The 17396-nt window shown below is 38.3% G+C and overlaps 1 long non-coding RNA gene across 1 annotated transcript; it reads left to right on the top strand.

The window, feature by feature from the left end:
* The first annotated feature begins 704 nt into the window (after positions 1 to 704).
* Positions 705 to 10941, top strand: LOC136852736 (uncharacterized). The gene is made up of 3 exons (XR_010857229.1): positions 705 to 863; positions 9992 to 10145; positions 10884 to 10941. It is a non-coding gene; the product is annotated as an uncharacterized lncRNA (long non-coding RNA).
* The last annotated feature ends 6455 nt before the right edge of the window (positions 10942 to 17396 follow it).

Here is a 17396-nt window from a genome sequence, read left to right as displayed (position 1 = left end):
TGACAGCATGGCTTGCACAGTACCTGTCATCTGATCATATTCTCAAGATTTGTTCAGATATTTACCGAAGAAAAACCGTCAGGGTTTGACATATATTTCCATTCATTATCTAAGTGGCTATTCAGTGCCTCGCCTATGATTCGTTGCGACTGTATTAGATATAATCAGACTTTTGATGGAGTATGTGTCAAACTAACTTCCCCCTCAAGAATATAACGATTGGCCATCTCGGTTTGATTGCCAAAAATAATGGTAGTGGTTCCTATGGCCGTTCAGATTGAGCAGGTAACCCAGGTAAAGGGACTTGAAATTGAATTTTTTAATCTTGCCTTATTTCGCCGTATATGTGACCTCGACAGATAGGATGTAAAATAGTTTTGTGTGCATAGGAATACAACATTGAGCTAATCCATTGCCTCTGTGTCGTGGTCTTGAGTATTGAAATGTAATTAAGTGCTTGAAGTGCACTTGCCCACTCTTCGGGTAAAACTGCCCATCTTAATTGAGGTACTGATTCAGTCAAGCATCAGGTATGAAATTAAACATGTCTTTTAACAGCTTGTATATTAAAGCTCCAGTGTATTGAATTTTTACACGTTTTCCATGATATGTTGTTAGCACAGTGACGTCTCTAGTTGGAAATAAGCCTCTGTAATTCAGCCAATCAGAGTGTCGGTTCCTCCTCTTATTTTGACAAGGAGTATCACGGACAGTTCTGATTGGTCAAAAGGCTGTTAAAGGCAGCCGGAACTTCAGCAGTGGACTGGAAAACCAGTGCAGTGTTGACTTGTGACTGTGTTTTCGTCCGTTCTGGATTTCTCAGCAATATCTGTGGGATTTTTCCAAGTTTTTGTGAAAAAAAGGTACGTTTTGTTGTGGTTTGGGTTCATCCACTGAGCGAGGTCGTTAGTTTCAATCTAGATTGATAAAGTTGCGCAGCTGAAAGCTATCTAGAGGAAAGATTATATGGCCGACCAGTTTCCAGTAAAGAAACTGGACTTGAGTTCCAGTGATATTGCGTATAGGAAAATGATTATTGATTTATGGAATAACATTTCCTGAAAGAGGCCGATCAGAGTGACTAGGCAGTAGGATGAAAACCCCGGGTTTTAATTTATATCTATATAGGACTTTCATAGGTCCTCATTTAGCCTAACAAGAAGTGACTATTATGCGATATCAATTGATGGTATGGCTATGGCTGGCACGATTCCCCCAGACTGTATGTTCTGGAATGAAGGAAATTAGCCTTGTATTCCCGACAGTCGGGTCTCGAGTGAGGAAAACCGATATTGTTTTCCCGACTTCCCTGAAGTAAATATTAAAAAATGTTCATGGAATGACGATTGTAAAGTGATATATGGTAATTCCATTATGGGATATTGTTGAATGCGATTGTCTGAAATTTTTGAATGTTTTTGTCATAGTTTTTGACAGAAAGGTACAACGAAGATCTCGGTTGTAACAGGTTTCCTCAGTAAACCTCTTGGTGAAAGTTCGTTTCCGGATCCGAACTCCAATTCCACATGAGGGCTGTTACTTACGGTGAAACAGTGATTCAGTAAACCTTTTGAAAGTTCGTTTCCCGGTCCGAAATTCCACATGAGAAGTATCTAACCACGGTGAAACAGTGAATCACAGTAATCCTTTGGTGAAAGTTCGTTTCCGGTCCGAACTCCAATTCCACATGAGGGCTAGTACTAACATTTCCGGTGAAACAGTGATTCATCTACACAGTTTTGAGGTGTTTATTACTAGCCCTTGGGGTCAAATGTATTTTGCCATGTTTAGTACCCTGGGGATCAAATGTATTTTGCTGTGTTTAGTACTACCAGTCGGGTCTTGGGGGTGAAATTTATTTTGCCATGTTAACCCCTCCGGGGGGATCAAATGTATTTTGCCATGTTTAGTACTAGCCCCTAGGGGGTGAAATGTATTTTTGCCTTGTTAACCTGTCTGGGGATTAAATGTTTTTGTCATGTTTAGTTCTAGCCCCTGGGGTCAAATTTCGTTTCCGTGTTTAGCCCTGAGGGATCAAATTAGTATGCTGTGTTTAGTACTAGCCCCTGGGCGATTAAATGTATTTCGCCGTGTTTAGCTCCTGGGGATCAAATATACTATGCTGTGTCTAGTACTAGCCCCTGGGGGATCAAATATATTTTGCCGTATTTCATACTAGCCCCTGGGGGTCAAATGTATTTCGCCATGTTTAGTACTAGCCCCCTAGGATCAAATGTATTTTGCCGTGTTAACCCCCTTGGGGGATCAAATGTATTTTACCATGTTTAGTACTAGCCCCTGGGGGTCAAATGTATTTCACTGTGTTTAGCTCCTGGGGATCAAATGTATTTTGCCGTGTTTAGTACTAGGCCCTGGGGATCAAATATATTTCGCCATATTTAGTACTAGCCCCTTGGGGATCAAATGTTTCACCATGTTTAGTACGAACCCCTGGGGTCAAATGTATTTCACTGTGTTTAACCCCTGGGGATCAAATATATTTTGCCATGTTTAGTACTAGGCCCTGGGGGATCAAATATATTTTGCCATTTTTAGTACTAGCCCCTTCGGGATCAAATGTATTTCGCCATGTTTAGTACTAGCCCCTTCGGGATCAAGTGTATTTCGCCATGTTTAGTACTAACCCCGGGGGTGTCAAATGTATTTAGCCATGTTTGTTTAGTACTAGCCCTGGGGTGGGGTCAAATATATTTCGCCATGTTTAGTACTAGCCCCTGCGGGGGTCAAATGTATTTTGCCGTGTTTAGTAGTAGCCCCTGCGGGGGTCAAATGTATTTCGCCATGTTTAGTACTAGCCCCTGCGGGGGTCAAATGTATTTCGCCATGTTTAGTACTAGCCCCTGGGGGTCAAATGTACTTCACCGTGTTTAGCCCCTGGGAGATCAAATGTATCCCGCTGTGTTTAGTACTAGCCCCTGCGGGATCAAATGTATTTTGCTGTGTTTAGTACTAGCCCCTTGGGGATCAAATGTCCCTTCAAATGTCCCTAAGTGCATTGCACAAAATTGAAACCCAGAAAAAATCCTCAATTATTTACATATATTTTGTTTTTTATTGTGATAAATATTAGTTTGCAAGAATTATGTATATAGAATATTTTTTTCATTTACGAAGATTTGAAAGACGTAATAAAAAATCGAGTAGGAATGTTCAGACCGGAAACGGGCATTATCCAAACTTTTTACAAGGCGATGGTGCCTATAGTGATGAATGCGATGATGTCCCAGGTAGGTATATTGTAGGATTTCTCGAGAGGGGCGACTAGACAGCATTTTCTCCTTTTCCCATCCTTGAATTATGTCATGAAATTCAATAACACATAGGGGGGTAGTGTCGTCAGTGCACCTCATGCGGTGCAGTGTAGGCATTACTTAAGGTACTTAGAAGCGTCCCTTCGGCCCCTAGCTGCAATCCCTTTCATTCGTTTTACTGTACCTCTGATCATATTCTCTTCCATCTTACTTTCCACCCTCTCCTAATAATTGATTCATAAACAACTGCAAGGGTTTCGTCCTGTTACACCTTTCAAACCTTTTTACTGTCAATATCCGTTTCAGCGCAGAATGACCTCATAGGTCCCAGTGCCTGGACTTTGGCCTAAATTCTATATTCTTCTTCTTCTATTCTTCTATAAAAGTCATTAAGTGGAACTGGTTTAAATTCTATATTCTTATTCTTCTATTCTTCTATAAGTCAATAAGTGGAACTGGATACAGTACATTACACAATCCATGAAATAGCCAAAGTCCATATTCTGTAAATAAAAGCCAATGCCAAAAAAGATAACAAGTGATTCATTGAAATCAAAATTACATTAATATTTGCGTGCTGTTTAATTATAACTTCCTCCCTTCAACCCCTGACTGAAATTCTGGCCAAGCCTATTTACCGTATCTTTGATGCAATAAAACTTTTTAGTTTTCTGACGAGAAAACTATTGTACTGGGTTTGTCTGTCCGTCCGCAGTTTATTCTATTCTCACTCTTTTTTGTCTGCACTTTTTCTCTTCCCCCTCAAATCTTAAAAACTACTGAGGCTAGAGGGCTGCAAATTGGTATGTTGATTACCCACCCTCCAGTCGCCAAACATACCACATTGCTGCCCTCTAGCAGCAGTAGTTTTTATTTTATTTAAGGTTAAAGTTAGCCATGACCGTGCCTCTGGCAACGCAACAACACAGGCCACCACGGCCGGCCGAGAGTTTCATAGGCCGCGGCTCATATAGCATTATACTGAGACCACCGAAAGATAGAAAAGTTTTCGGTGGCCTTGATTATAAGTTGTACAGAAAACTCGACTTGACCGAAGAAACTTTCGGCGCAGGGTTTTTTATTTCAAAGGCAGATTTATTGTAATGCCGAGAAATATGAAGTTTAAAGTCTCTTAAGGATAGTTTAGTTACGGGTTGAATACCGTATTATTTCAAAGCCAGATTTATTCTGAAGAGGGTAATGGCAAACATTTGTATTAAGTATATTGTATAAACGTTCCTTCTTCAATGTTTTTGCTTATATTTATTTTAGTAACTAGCTACCATAAGGTAAATCATATCGGCGTCACAATTAGCGTTCTGTTCGTTGCTTGCTGCAAGAACGAGCGTGTCTGAATTGGACAATGTCAGAAGTGTTAAGATCAAAATGGATTCTATTTTTTTTTTTTTTTTTTGCACGAACGTTGTATATTGTCATTCAAAATACCACCCATTCCCCTCCTGTCATTTTCCTCCTCCCCCTCACCTTCCCTTCTCCCTTCCCTCCTCCTCGTCCTCCTCCTCCTCCTCCTCCTCCAAAGTTCACGACCTTCCTTCACACGGGAAGGAAGTTGGATGGATTTAAAAAGCTTAGGTAAGACAGAAGACGAGACGAACTTATTGAATGACTAAGTGTCTCTCTCTCTCTCTCTCTCTCTCTCTCTCTCTCTCTCTCTCTCTCTCTCTCTCTCTCTCTCTGGTTCAAGGGTGGCTGTTCCACAACAATGTTTCCTTCATGACGCTGTTTAGACTTTTCGTGTACATCTTAATTCCTTTCATTCTCACTGTCGTGATCGTCCATCCATACTCCAGCCTCTCGTTTTAGCAAATCTTTTTATTTGTTATTTTTCCTTTATTTATTCCCTCTGTATTTATTTCCACTTATTTACTGTCCATAGCAGTGGATATCAACAGGACAGTCTATTAAGATAGCTAGTTGTATCCCAGTTACATGGTATGTACGTTTAGTTTTTCCATTTTTACTCTGCCTGGACATTTCAAAATAGCTGCTGGAGACTTCAATAGTAAGGAGAGAAAAGTAGTTATCTGCGTGTCTTACTGGCAGAATACAGAATCTTACTGTATAGTATTTTATGAATGAATCGAGCCTCCGTTTTATTTCGTGAACTGAATAAAATACCCAGATGGAATTATAAGTTACTTTTGAGTGATGGAAGCTCCCGACAGAGAAAAGATATCTGCCAAATAAGAATCGCCATTATGCACAAACTGAACCTGTCAACTAGCCCCCTACCTAGTTCCAAAATTGGTTTACCGAAGAAAGTGTTTCCCTCTCTCTCTCTCTCTCTCTCTCTCTCTCTCTCTCTCTCTCTCTCTCTCTCTCTCTCTCTCTCTCTCTCAAGGAACATTGTACGCCTATATGTTTCGTAAGTTATAATGCACATGTTAATGTATGGATTGCATTCCTTGTTAAAATTTGACCAATTAGACCTGCCGGAAGCCTTTCTCTCTCTCTCTCTCTCTCTCTCTCTCTCTCTCTCTCTCTCTCTCTCTCTCTCTCTCTCTCTCTCTCTCTCTCTCCCCAGCTCTATCGTTGGGTGAGTTTAGAAACTGAGGACTGACACTCTGCTATTTCCAGAGTTCAATCTTCTCATCTGCTGATGAAGAGTTAGTGGAATTTATTTCTGGTGATAGAAATTAATTTCTCTCTCTTATCATGTGGTTCGGATTCCACAATTCTTAGGTATCTATTTTCTCTCTCTCTAACCAGTCTGGTTCTTAACTTTCTGTAAAATTCCCTACCTTCCTCTAGCTTTCAATCAACATCTCCCTCTTTGGAATTTCAAGTCATTGGCTCTCTCTCTCCACTGAATCTCTAAGGTCTCACTCTCTCTCTCTCTCTCTCTCTCTCTTTCTCTCTCCTGTCTCTCTCTCTCTCATCTTCTGTATCTGAATGCATCTTCTTTTTGCCACCTCTCTCTCTCTCTCTCTCTCTCTCCTCCTGTCCTGAGTGCACTTTCTTCAGAATTGCCATATACTCTCTCTCTCTCTCTCTCTCTCTCTCTCTCTCTCTCTCTCTCTCTCTCTCTCTCTCTCTCTCTCTCTCCTTCCTGTCCTGAGTGCACTTTCTTCCAGAGCGACCATCTGGTCTATAGGATATTGTGTATAATCTCTCTCTCTCATCCTCTCTCTCTCTCTCTCTCTCTCTCTCTCTCTCTCTCTCTCTCTCTCTCTCTCTCTCTCTCTCTCTCTCTCTCTTGAGTGCACCTTCCAGAGTTGCCACCGTTCTGTATTTTTATTTATTCAGTGTTCCATTACTTTTACTTATGTAATATTTATTTCCAATATTTCCCATGTTGTTCCATCTGGTCTTCATCCTCATCCTGCCAAATCTGCTACGTTTCTGATTGGAAAATGAGGAGGATTAGACGAACAGAGCATCCTTTCTCTTTATGATACTCTTGATATTTTACTTAAATTTTCATTTATTTAATATTTTGTTAATTTATCTATTTTTCCAATGACTGATCTCTTTCTGTATTTCCCTTTACCTTCTGTTACTTCTTTCAAATGAACACCGTATTCGATGGAAGCTGGAATTTCAAGTCATTGGCTCCTGTGGTGGGCTTGTTCCACATGAATTTGGGTTTCTAATAATAATATTCTAATAATAATAATAATAATAATAATAATAATAATAATAATAATAATAATAATATTGAGATTTGGGTTGAAGTTTCTTGTGTTACCACAGGACCAATTTGATATCGGCATATGTCCATACAATCGATTAGCAGGAACGAATTGTCTGGGGCGTGGAGTAAGCCACGAAGTATTCAGCGTTTAAGATTGGATGACCTTAAACTCTGGGAATTGAAGAAAAGGCCCATAATGCACTGGAGGTTAACAAGCTGCTGTAGTAGTCTTGTTGAGGACCTCTGCTCTCTGTCAACCAAGGGAGACGTATTGCGTTGAAAGGGATATTTGTATAACATTTCATCCTCCCTTGTGTGGGATTGATAATTTTCCCACTGGACCAAGTGTGTGTGATTTTATAACGAGAAATGTTTGGACAGAGCTTCATTACCATCTCTGGGTTTTGTTTTGGAAATGACAAGAAGTTGGACAGTTTAGTTCAAAGTTTGGTTCAAAGACAACTCATTCCATCTTGAGCTGTTTTTTTTTTAGCGTGTTTTCAATCAAGGCGTTTTATATCTTGCGCAGGTGATGATGGCCTGCTACCTCAGGTAGTTTTTCAGAGACTTATCTATCTAGGTGTTCAGGGCAGTTTTTTGTATGTTGTTGATTACTTCAACAGTCTTTTTGGGATTATATTTTATGTATTGAGTTGGCGAGGTGACGCACTGTAGATATTCATTTGCTTATGTTGAATAATAAATCATTCCTTACGGTACTCGTCCTTGTTGCCTCTTAGCTGATTTGAACTACACGCTGTAAACACAGTTACATCATGATTATTTTTGCCTTGATAGTGGTCCCTCATATCACTTGAATTCAACTCGAGACAGTCTTTCAGTTCGGGTGCTTTTACCAGCTGATGGTCCGCTTACTACCGAATGACTGTGAGGAGGACTGTTGTCAAGAGAACATTCTCAAGTTCTTTGTAAGAGGATGGTGGAGCATAGTAACAGTTGCTCGTACCTGGAGAGTCTGTCCTTGCAGGATACATTTGTTTATGTTAGCTGTACCCAAGTGTGCAAGAAAGCTACTGTTTGATCTTGTTTCGTGGTTTCACGTTGTTTCACTTTGTTTGGTTTTCTGTACAGCCCTCCACAGGGATAAGTTTTCTCTCTGGCGGGCCTTGTACTTTTTTCAAAATAAGGTGCTTCTTATATATATTTTCTAATTGTCTTTCAGTGTTTTCTCGTCAGTATCGTAGCTCCTGCAGAATAGGAAAGTCTTTAGTTCTTTTTAAATTTGCTTTCTTGTATTAAATTGCATAGAAGATTATTAGTCAAAGCCGTGATCCGTATGATAATAGATAGATAGATAGATAGATAGATAGATTGATTGATTGATTTACTGACCACAAAATTACGACTTTCATAATAACAAAGATTCAGAATGACAGTATTTCCATATCTCACAAAAGATCATTTTTGGGGTCCAGTCAGTATCAAAATATCATATATCATACACATCTCTGTAAAACGGGGAAGCATAGAGAAAATAACAAAATAAATTACAAAAACACAGCTCTCAGGTACATTGTTAATATCACCTATATTATAAAATCCATGACAACAGTAGTTTATTTGCTTTAGTTTACTCTAGATCACTGGTTCTTCACCTTTTTCAGTGCCCAGGTTTAAGGTTTCGACCCCATGGGGTACAGGCACCCTATGTTAAGAACAATTGCTCTAGATTCACTCAATTCACAAGTGCATTTGAACGATGAGCATCCGTAAAATCCTGCTTGCATTGTTCCTATGTAATTGCTCTCGCAAGAAAAGGATGTTCCAGGTCGGATTCTGATTATTTTGATGACCTTCTATGCAAGATCTTGCAGTTGGTAATCTCTCGTGACTGGGCAGTGTGTCAGCCAACTGACTGTGGATTGGGAAACCCCTCACGACGGAGATGCAACCGAGTACCTGGGACCTTCCTTTGTATTATTTTTTGTTCTAATATTTTTGTTTTCATGGAGGGTTTCCCTGAAAAAAGAGGGACGCCATGTCTTAATAACTAACCATAGAATTTTCTTGAAAATAATCCTATGTTTCCTACACCCTCATTATGTTTCTCACACCCAAGTTACTCCAGAGGTACTAATCTAACCTAACCTAACCCAACCTAGCTTAACCTAACCTTAACGAGACAATGGGGGGAGAGGAGAACGGGAGAGGAGCCATCCTCCTGCGAAAGAGGTTGGAAACAGGACCCTCTGGTGATGATGTGAGGATACAGAGTAAAGTTGAGATACTGAGGCCAAATGGGGAAACAGGAAGGAAGATGTTTTATAGAGGTTCCTTCAGTGACCTCCTTTGAGGAAGTTAAAAGTTGAAGGGTTTAACCTAACTGTCATATTTCAGGGTTTTGTCAAGAAAGCAGATGATTTTTTTTTTTATTACTGGGAATGAATTTATCATATCCAGTGTTTTTCCTCAGAGGGACAGTAAGGGCCGCCTTGTCATATGTAACTCTGGGCTCGTAATGCAGTCTTCTTGCTTGAAACACGTAAAGATATCTTGAATATTCGTTCAGAAAAGACTCATTTAGGTCAGTGGGAATTATTTTTCAAGATGAGAAAGGCTACCATAGAATCTTGCCTTAGGTGGAGGGAATCCATAATTATATATTCAACTGGAAGAACTGTCTATGCAGTTATATTTTGTCAAAAACCCATGAAATGAGTAGATCTTCCTTCACTGGTTCTTTAGTTTTAATATTAATATCTACTAATATATTGCTCATGCAAAAGCACTGTTTAAGAAACCTGATACCTTAATTTGCATGGAACGGGTCCTCTGGCGTATATTATAACTTTTAACAGGATTTAAGATAAAGCTCCCTGTTAATTCAGTCTGTATATGATTACACAAGTAAATAACATGATTTCACATATCAAAAGATGGTGTCGTTTTAGAATATTCAAATTGAATTTGCTGTATTACACAGAAGATATGGTTCTTAGCATCTCGTGATATCCAAAATTCGGGAAAAAATAGTTTGTAGAACATTGGTCTCTCCATGAATCGAGTTTGAAAGCAAGTGTATGATATTTTCTTTCTCTTTCAGTTACGGTCTTCCTGAGAACCTGGGATTTCGTGATGACACAAGAGATATTGTCATTGTAGCAAAGTGCCTTTGGCTATTTGATAACAAACAGGAACTCTAGAGTGGCGTGAAGGATGTAGAAAGAAGCTTCAGGAAGAAGTTTTACTCCAGCATGGTAAGTTGTGTAAGATATATTAATTTTCTGGTAAGATTTAGTTGTATTAATTTTCTGGTACCTGTTTGCATTTAGTTGTATTCATTTTCTGGTACCTGTTCCCAGCATTTAGTTCATTTTCTGGTCCCTGTTTCAGCATTTAGTTGCATTCATTTTCTGGTACCTGTTCCAGCATATAGTTGAATTCATTTTCTGGTACCTGTTCCATCATATGGTTGAATTCATTTTCTGGTACCTGCTCCAGTATATTCTGATAAAACTGGCCACTTATTTTGAGGCATCATATGGCATGATTACAAGGAATTACTTGCACAGTTAAAATTATTATTATTTAAAACTAGTATTTCAGAAAGTACACTGATCTTTTATTTCAAAATGCTTGTAGAGTCAGCAAGATACCTAGGTGCATTCATTTTCTGGTACCTGTTCCAGCATTTTCTGATAAAAGTGGCACTTAACACAATTGCAAGGAATTACTTACACAATTAAAATTTTCTTGTTTAAAACTAGGGTTTTATAAGGTAAATGATCATTTATTTCAAAATGCTTGTAGAGTCATTAGAATGTGACACACATTTATTGCTTGTGGAACTACCACCTTCTTACAAAAGCACGAACCTAGACGAGAGAATTAAGCCTTTATATCGTGATAGGTTTAACCAGAGTCCCTCCCTTCCTCAAATAAATTTGCCCGTAACTGTACTCATAAGAATGTTACGAAGTTCTTTCAATTTTCAGGTTAACGATCCTCAACGGACAGACTTAAAATCCCTTCACTTCTGTGGAAGATAATTATTATACAATAACTGGTATATCAAGTTCCCATCCTTGGATGAATGTTGGTGCCCCACAAAATAATCTAATCCAAGTAAGTGGTCGTAATATCTGCATATGATTTATCCCTATTGTAGAAACTATCGTGTTTATAATAGAACAATTGAATTATTGCTGAGTCTTCCTTTCACCTTTTAACCTATGTAGTTGTCGCAAAAGTGGATGGTGATGGTTTATGCAGGTAAAATGTTTTAATATGACTAATTTATATTTAAAGAGAAACTCTTATTGCCTAACACGCCTTAGAGCAGTATAATTTGCCTGAAACATCGAAGTTTAAAACAACAGAATTCATGTTTTTTTTTAGGTATTGACTGACTCTTAGGTAGTGGATATTTTCGTAGTTTTGTTTTCAAAAACACGGGAAAGGACACCTCTTCATTTGGGCACAATTTTAGACATTTTACCAAGCTTATTACTTTAGGATCAAAGTTCCGCACTGAATCACAATAATGCAAATTTTAAGTAAGAACTCTCTGACAGAAGCGTTGTAACTTAGATACAGTAGTTCTACTGACGTTTAAATTCACCTTGCCAAAAGAATTGTAGGTTTAGAAACTTTAGACCAAAAGTGTAATGTAAGCAATTTGTCTCCTATCAAGCCGCCTTGGTTACAGTGAAGGCCAAGGCGGCTTCATAAAGGCTGATCAAATGCTAATTGATCTGATGCAAGAAAATGTTGGAAGCCATTTCAAATCAGGGAAGAAGGTGGTGCAAAGTCTAAGGTCTTAAGAAGTGGCTTTAGTGTGTCCATGATGAAATTAGCCTTGGCACAGGAAATTATTTTCATAGTTTACCAAAAGCAGTTATCCAAAAATAGGCAACTGAAATAGGAAAAGAACCTAATGACAAATTACTGGCTTGTTACTGCTTTCTGCCGACGTCTCCTGAATTCAAGTGTATTGGTTTTATTTTCTATTCCCTCATAGTGATTTATTCATCACTATAACTTGTCTCTGTGCAGGCTGATTTCTCTTTGGAGCCCTCTTGGGTTTATTGTAGTCTGTTGACTCTGTCCATAAGGGGTTTTCAGCTGAAGATTTAAAGAAAGCAAGAAAGAAAGATAGTTCTAGGAATAAGGAAGATAATGAAGTAGACTGTAGGTAAAGAACTGAGTTTTACATCATAGGTAATCGCAGGATGTGTGAATCTGAACGTGAAAGAAAGACTTTTGAATAATGGAAGGACATGAAGTAATGGGTTGGATGTCCTTTGACAGTCAGTGTCCCTTAGTGAGTTTTGCAAGAGAGTAAAAAGTGTTCAAAAGTGGTGCTGTTTCTTCTGTATCAGTGTTATTCACTTGTCATAAAATATCTTTCACACTAACTCATTTCCTTATGTTTTGGTGATTATAGTCTACTCTTTCCCTTTCGAGCAAAAGTTAGTTAATTTGGAAAAGTTTCATTTTGCTCTGTGTTTTGACCATTCTGAAATATGTAGAGGAAAATGAGAGATTTACAAACGTTTAAAAAAATTCCGCATGAGCGTAGTTTACTAAGAGTTCAATTAATAAAGCACAGCCAGTAAACTAGTTTCTTAGAGCAAACTAGAACAAACTTAAGTCAAGCCTTAGAGAGAAACATTTTCACTTTATTTTAATCATTATTGAATAAGGTGTTCCTGTACTTCTAAGACAGGCTCCTCAAAGCAATTACTGTTTTTTTTTTTTTTAAATGAACTGAAAGAAGGGAGTCAGAGTATTATGGTTTATCAACTCCACAAAGGTTGGTAATCCTCTTCCAGATTAGAAAGATGTCATCATCATCACAATTTTATGTCAGCTTTTCCCCAGACTTGGGTGGGGTTGTCTCCACTCCTCTCTATTTGGTGCACTTTCTGGCAGAATCCCTATCTGACCTATCTCTTGTTTCTGCTATTGCCTTTTTTTTTTGCTACTTATTTTCTGGTGCCTCCTTGCTTATTTGACCAGCTGTTCCTTATCTTACCTTCTAATATGTCCCAAACCATCTCAGTCTGCTCTACAGCCTCTGAACATCATTAGCATTATCATCTTACCACTGCACTGTGGCTATGAATCTTAGCATTATTTAATCATGATGCCTTTCAAAGCCCTCATTATACTTTTGTCAGAGCTCTGTGTTGCTGCAACACGAGTTATACAAGACTCATGAATGCATCATAAGTGTTTACATAGTAATAATTTTCCATTTCATCAATAATTTACAGGGTTCTTCTCGTCGGTACTAAATTCTTAATACTTCTTAACAATCCAGTGTCCCCATGGTAACATGTTTTGTCTCTCCCAAGACCTGCCTTTTGAACACAGTATGGTGCCTCACCTTGTATTTTGGTTATGGTGAGTCCTTTCCTCCTTGTATATTATGTAATTCCGAGTATCTCCTGGGACATCATTTATTGTATCGATTTCACACCCACATTTTTCACCCACAGCAATCACATGGCCACTTTCCTGACTGGACCCTTTCCTCTGATTTCTTTTCAGTCACCATAAGATCTGTTTTGTTTAAGTTAATTTTAATTCTCTCCTCGAATTTTTTGGTAGCCTCTGCCTTCGCAATGGCCCCCTTGAGTGTCTTGCTCTTCTTCACCTTCTCAAGATATACAAGTAAGCCAAATTCTTCTAAGTTTTTAGCATTTCATTCCATCCCCTTTTGCTTTGTAGGTTCTCATTGTCATACTCTTTCCACACACTTCTGGATCAACCCATTTCTTTATCAGATTTTCCTATAAACTGGTGAGCTTATCAGTGACTGGCTCGCTGGCGTGTTATTCCTGATGTCCTTGGAAATTTTCCACTTTTTAATCTCTTTAATGGTATATTCTCTATTGGTCACTTCATCATGTAAGACCTAGTTTGTCTTCATTTCCTTCATTCAGACGATTTTCAAAAAACACTTCAAGTATTCCATTGGGTTTCTTTTCAATTTGTGTCCACTCTCATCTTTCCTTGACATAACCTCTTCTGAATATTTCTCCTTTCCTCCTTCTGCTGTGTTGTTGATCCGATTCAGTTCCTCCCATTTTCTTTGTCCTTGCCACATGCCTTTTGGTTTAGCTTCCCTTCTGCCTTTCTGTAGCTTCAGCTTGAGAAGGCTGTCTTTTTCTCTCCTGTAGGCAGGCCTTAGTATGTCTTGATTTTCTCACCATGTCTCTCGATGTCCAGTCCACTGTGTCACACTCACACTACACACCTTTTAGACTTTTCCATCTTTCAGTCTTCATGTTTTTATTATCCTGGATTTTTCATCATCCTTTTTCCATCCCTCGCCGTCAGATCATTTCCAGCAGTGTACATAGTATCAAGGATGCCTTCCCTGATCTATCAGCAGAAACCTTTTCTCAATGCTGCGTTTACTTCTTACGATAAAGTCAATTCTATTCAATTTTCCACTCTTGCATGCCATTTACTTCTCTCGGGCTGCTTAAATCTGCTTCTCCCTCTACCTCATTCGACCAACCTGGTTGTGGGAAATATAACGATAATACTTGTGTTACCTTCTTTCATTTATTTTTATTTGATTCACTCTCGTCACATTTGCTATTTCCAGTTAGAAAGAACCTGCTCCTTTCTAGTGTTCACATATTAACGGTTGGTTGATGATGTCTTGGTCAGCTGGTATGAAAATGTCAGTGATTTCACCAAACTGTTCAAGGAAGGAGATTGGTGCTCCTGATAGTTTGGCTCTCCGTTGATGCGTAAGGAAGGCCTTCAACAACCATAGGGGATAGAAGTTTTATTATTGTCACTCCGCATAGGAATGTAATCTGCTTTATGGACTTTTTAGTTTTCCTTCATGTAGGCCTAGTAGATAGACATGGATATTCAGGAAGGGTTTAATCAGTCGATATTTAGAATATTTATTTACCTCTGTCCAGAAATTCCTGTGTTATGTTGCTTTGGGTGTATCCTTGACTGGTGTAGTCATAGAATTTGTATATTTATATTTTTTTCTTGACGCCTTGGTGGCGTTTTCCTTTAAATGAGGAAGCCTTGTTCTGTTTGAGGAAAGGCAAGAAGTATTTTGTTAGTCTGTGTCAATTTGACCATCGAATGAAAGAGACTTTGCTGATTTCAGTTCTCACGTTTGGTGTTATAGAAAGCTGACTCTTTTATCACCTATAATTTCTGTGATCTGATGTGTGTTTCTTGTGTCATTTTAAAGGAGCCAGGGACTTGATGTTATATCTCACACTTGACAAAGATGATTGATTATATCCTTTTGATTTGTACCATTGGCGATACAGCTTTCGTGTGGCTTTCTTTCTTTAGATTTTGAGGAGAGAATAACTCAGCATTTTCTCATCCTTTTTCAGTAACATTCATCACATAGCAGTGTATGAATCTGCATTCTGAATTCTCTGTCCTTAGGTTTGCTGTCACCACTGACATTCCTTGTCTCGATTCTTGTTCATTTCATTGTTCTTTCAGAAATGACCTGCTCTCTTCTGCACAGTTTCTCTCGGTCTAGGTTCTCTGTTATGTATTTCAGCCGAGAAACACATTGCCGTCATTGAAAATCGATTTAGTTCATCTGGTCACCTTTAAAAAGATCATAATATTTCTTTTTCTCTCTCTCATAGTTTATTCTAGACCTACGTGTAATTTCATTTGTCATGTTGTTGTAGAGAACGTTATAGTCTCTCTCTCTCTGTTTATCCTAGGCCTACGTGTAGTTACGTTTGCCATGTTGCCGTAGAGGAGGGTGTAGTATAAAGTTAATCTTTTTGTCATCTTTTCCTAGTCTTTGTGTAAAGTGCAAACCCTGTTAAATTGTGTGTAAAGTATATAACAAAATCGTTGTTAAAACTGTGTTTGAAGTGCATGTCAAATTATATGTTAAACTTCTTTCAGTACACAATGTCAGTAATAATGTTGCTAAATAATATGCTGATTGTAACTGTATAAAGGAATTAGAAATGTTTAACAGAACCGAACTAACTATCCAGCATTTTTGTAAGTGAAAGTGTTTTATGAAGTGTTCTTAAATTTCTTGTTCAGCAAAAACACAGTGTGGATTAAATCTCAAAGTGCGTTCATTAATCATATTTGTCATCTTTTCCCAGTCATGAATAGTTTTGGTGCCTATAAATGTCCTTAATTTTGTGTTCAGCAGGAACATTTAGAGTTGATTGAAATCACACTGTGTTTAGTGATGGTATTTGTCATCTACCCATTTTCTTGCTAAAGGGTCATGACTTGGAAAAATTTTATATATTTACTTCAAGTTATTATTTGCCGTTTTGTAAGAAGTAAGATTTTGTGGAATTTTTTGTTCCATACAACTAAAAGTGAGGAAAAGAAAGGCCGTTTTTTTGCGGAACTTGTAATTTCAAACTGTATACAAAAGGAATTAGAATGTTTCACAGAAAAAAAAAAAAAAAAAAATTAAAACTAAATCAGCAGCAAAAAAATCTAAAAATTTCATTTTTAAAGTGAGGGGTCCAGAAATGATTTTTAACAGTCCTGGATTTACCGGCTTATGAGTGTATTTTACAGTCCTGGATTTACTGGCTTATGTTATTTTAGAGATGGTTTCCGACGGTCTTCTCCTGCTCAGGTGACTGTCTGTAAGGAGTGCTCTCTTCGTCTTCTTGACTCTTGGACAGACTGTAGAGGAAATCTCACGCCTCAGTTCTCACGTCTGCACGTTACACTCTAGGTACCACCTGACAATTTCGCGTGCCAGACTTGGTACACAGAGTGCTGGTCTATGGCACAAATTTGATTCGAAGGAACAAAGAAAAAATCATAAAAAATACTGAGAGAGAGAGAGAGAGAGAGAGAGAGAGAGAGATAGAGAGAGAGTGTGTATTGTGCATGGGTTTATCTTCATGGTTTATTTACTTTATGATTAAAAAATATCTATCTATCTATATATTTATCTGTCTATCTTCTCTTTCCTCTGATTCATTGAATTAAAACGAAAATGTTATGTACCCATGATGAGGAAGTACGTGAGTGCAACGAGATATAGGCGAAATGAGACCTGTCGGTAATAATTTCCCACCAGTCGTTCGCATCGGTCACAAAGCGCTGTTGTTTCAGTGACTCTTTATTTACGTAATATTCTTTCTAGTTAATTGTCACCATGGCTACTGCGAAAAAAGTCAAGCTGGATTCCGATAAGTTTCAAATGACTTTGGATTTATTCAGCAAAAATCGTGCTGTGTGTGGTCTCTTGCGAGAATGTAATGCCGCACTCGAGTGTTAACCGACACTTTGAAACAAAACACAAGAAGACAGCAGCCTGACAAGGCTGAGGCGATTAAGAAAAAAAAAAACAAAAATGTGTTAAAAAACTTGAGTGTTTGAAACTGAAGCCAGTTACAAACTAGCTCTGTGTATTTAACATGGAAAGCCTTTTACTGATGGAGATTTTATAAAGCAGCTTTGGTGTTCTGAGATGTTATTTGATGGCATATCAAACAAACACG

Source organism: Macrobrachium rosenbergii, chromosome 26 (genome assembly GCF_040412425.1).
Source record: "Macrobrachium rosenbergii isolate ZJJX-2024 chromosome 26, ASM4041242v1, whole genome shotgun sequence".
NCBI lineage: Eukaryota > Metazoa > Arthropoda > Malacostraca > Decapoda > Palaemonidae > Macrobrachium > Macrobrachium rosenbergii.
The sequence above is the reverse complement of the archived record's forward strand: the minus strand, read 5'-3'. Positions and strand labels throughout refer to the sequence as shown.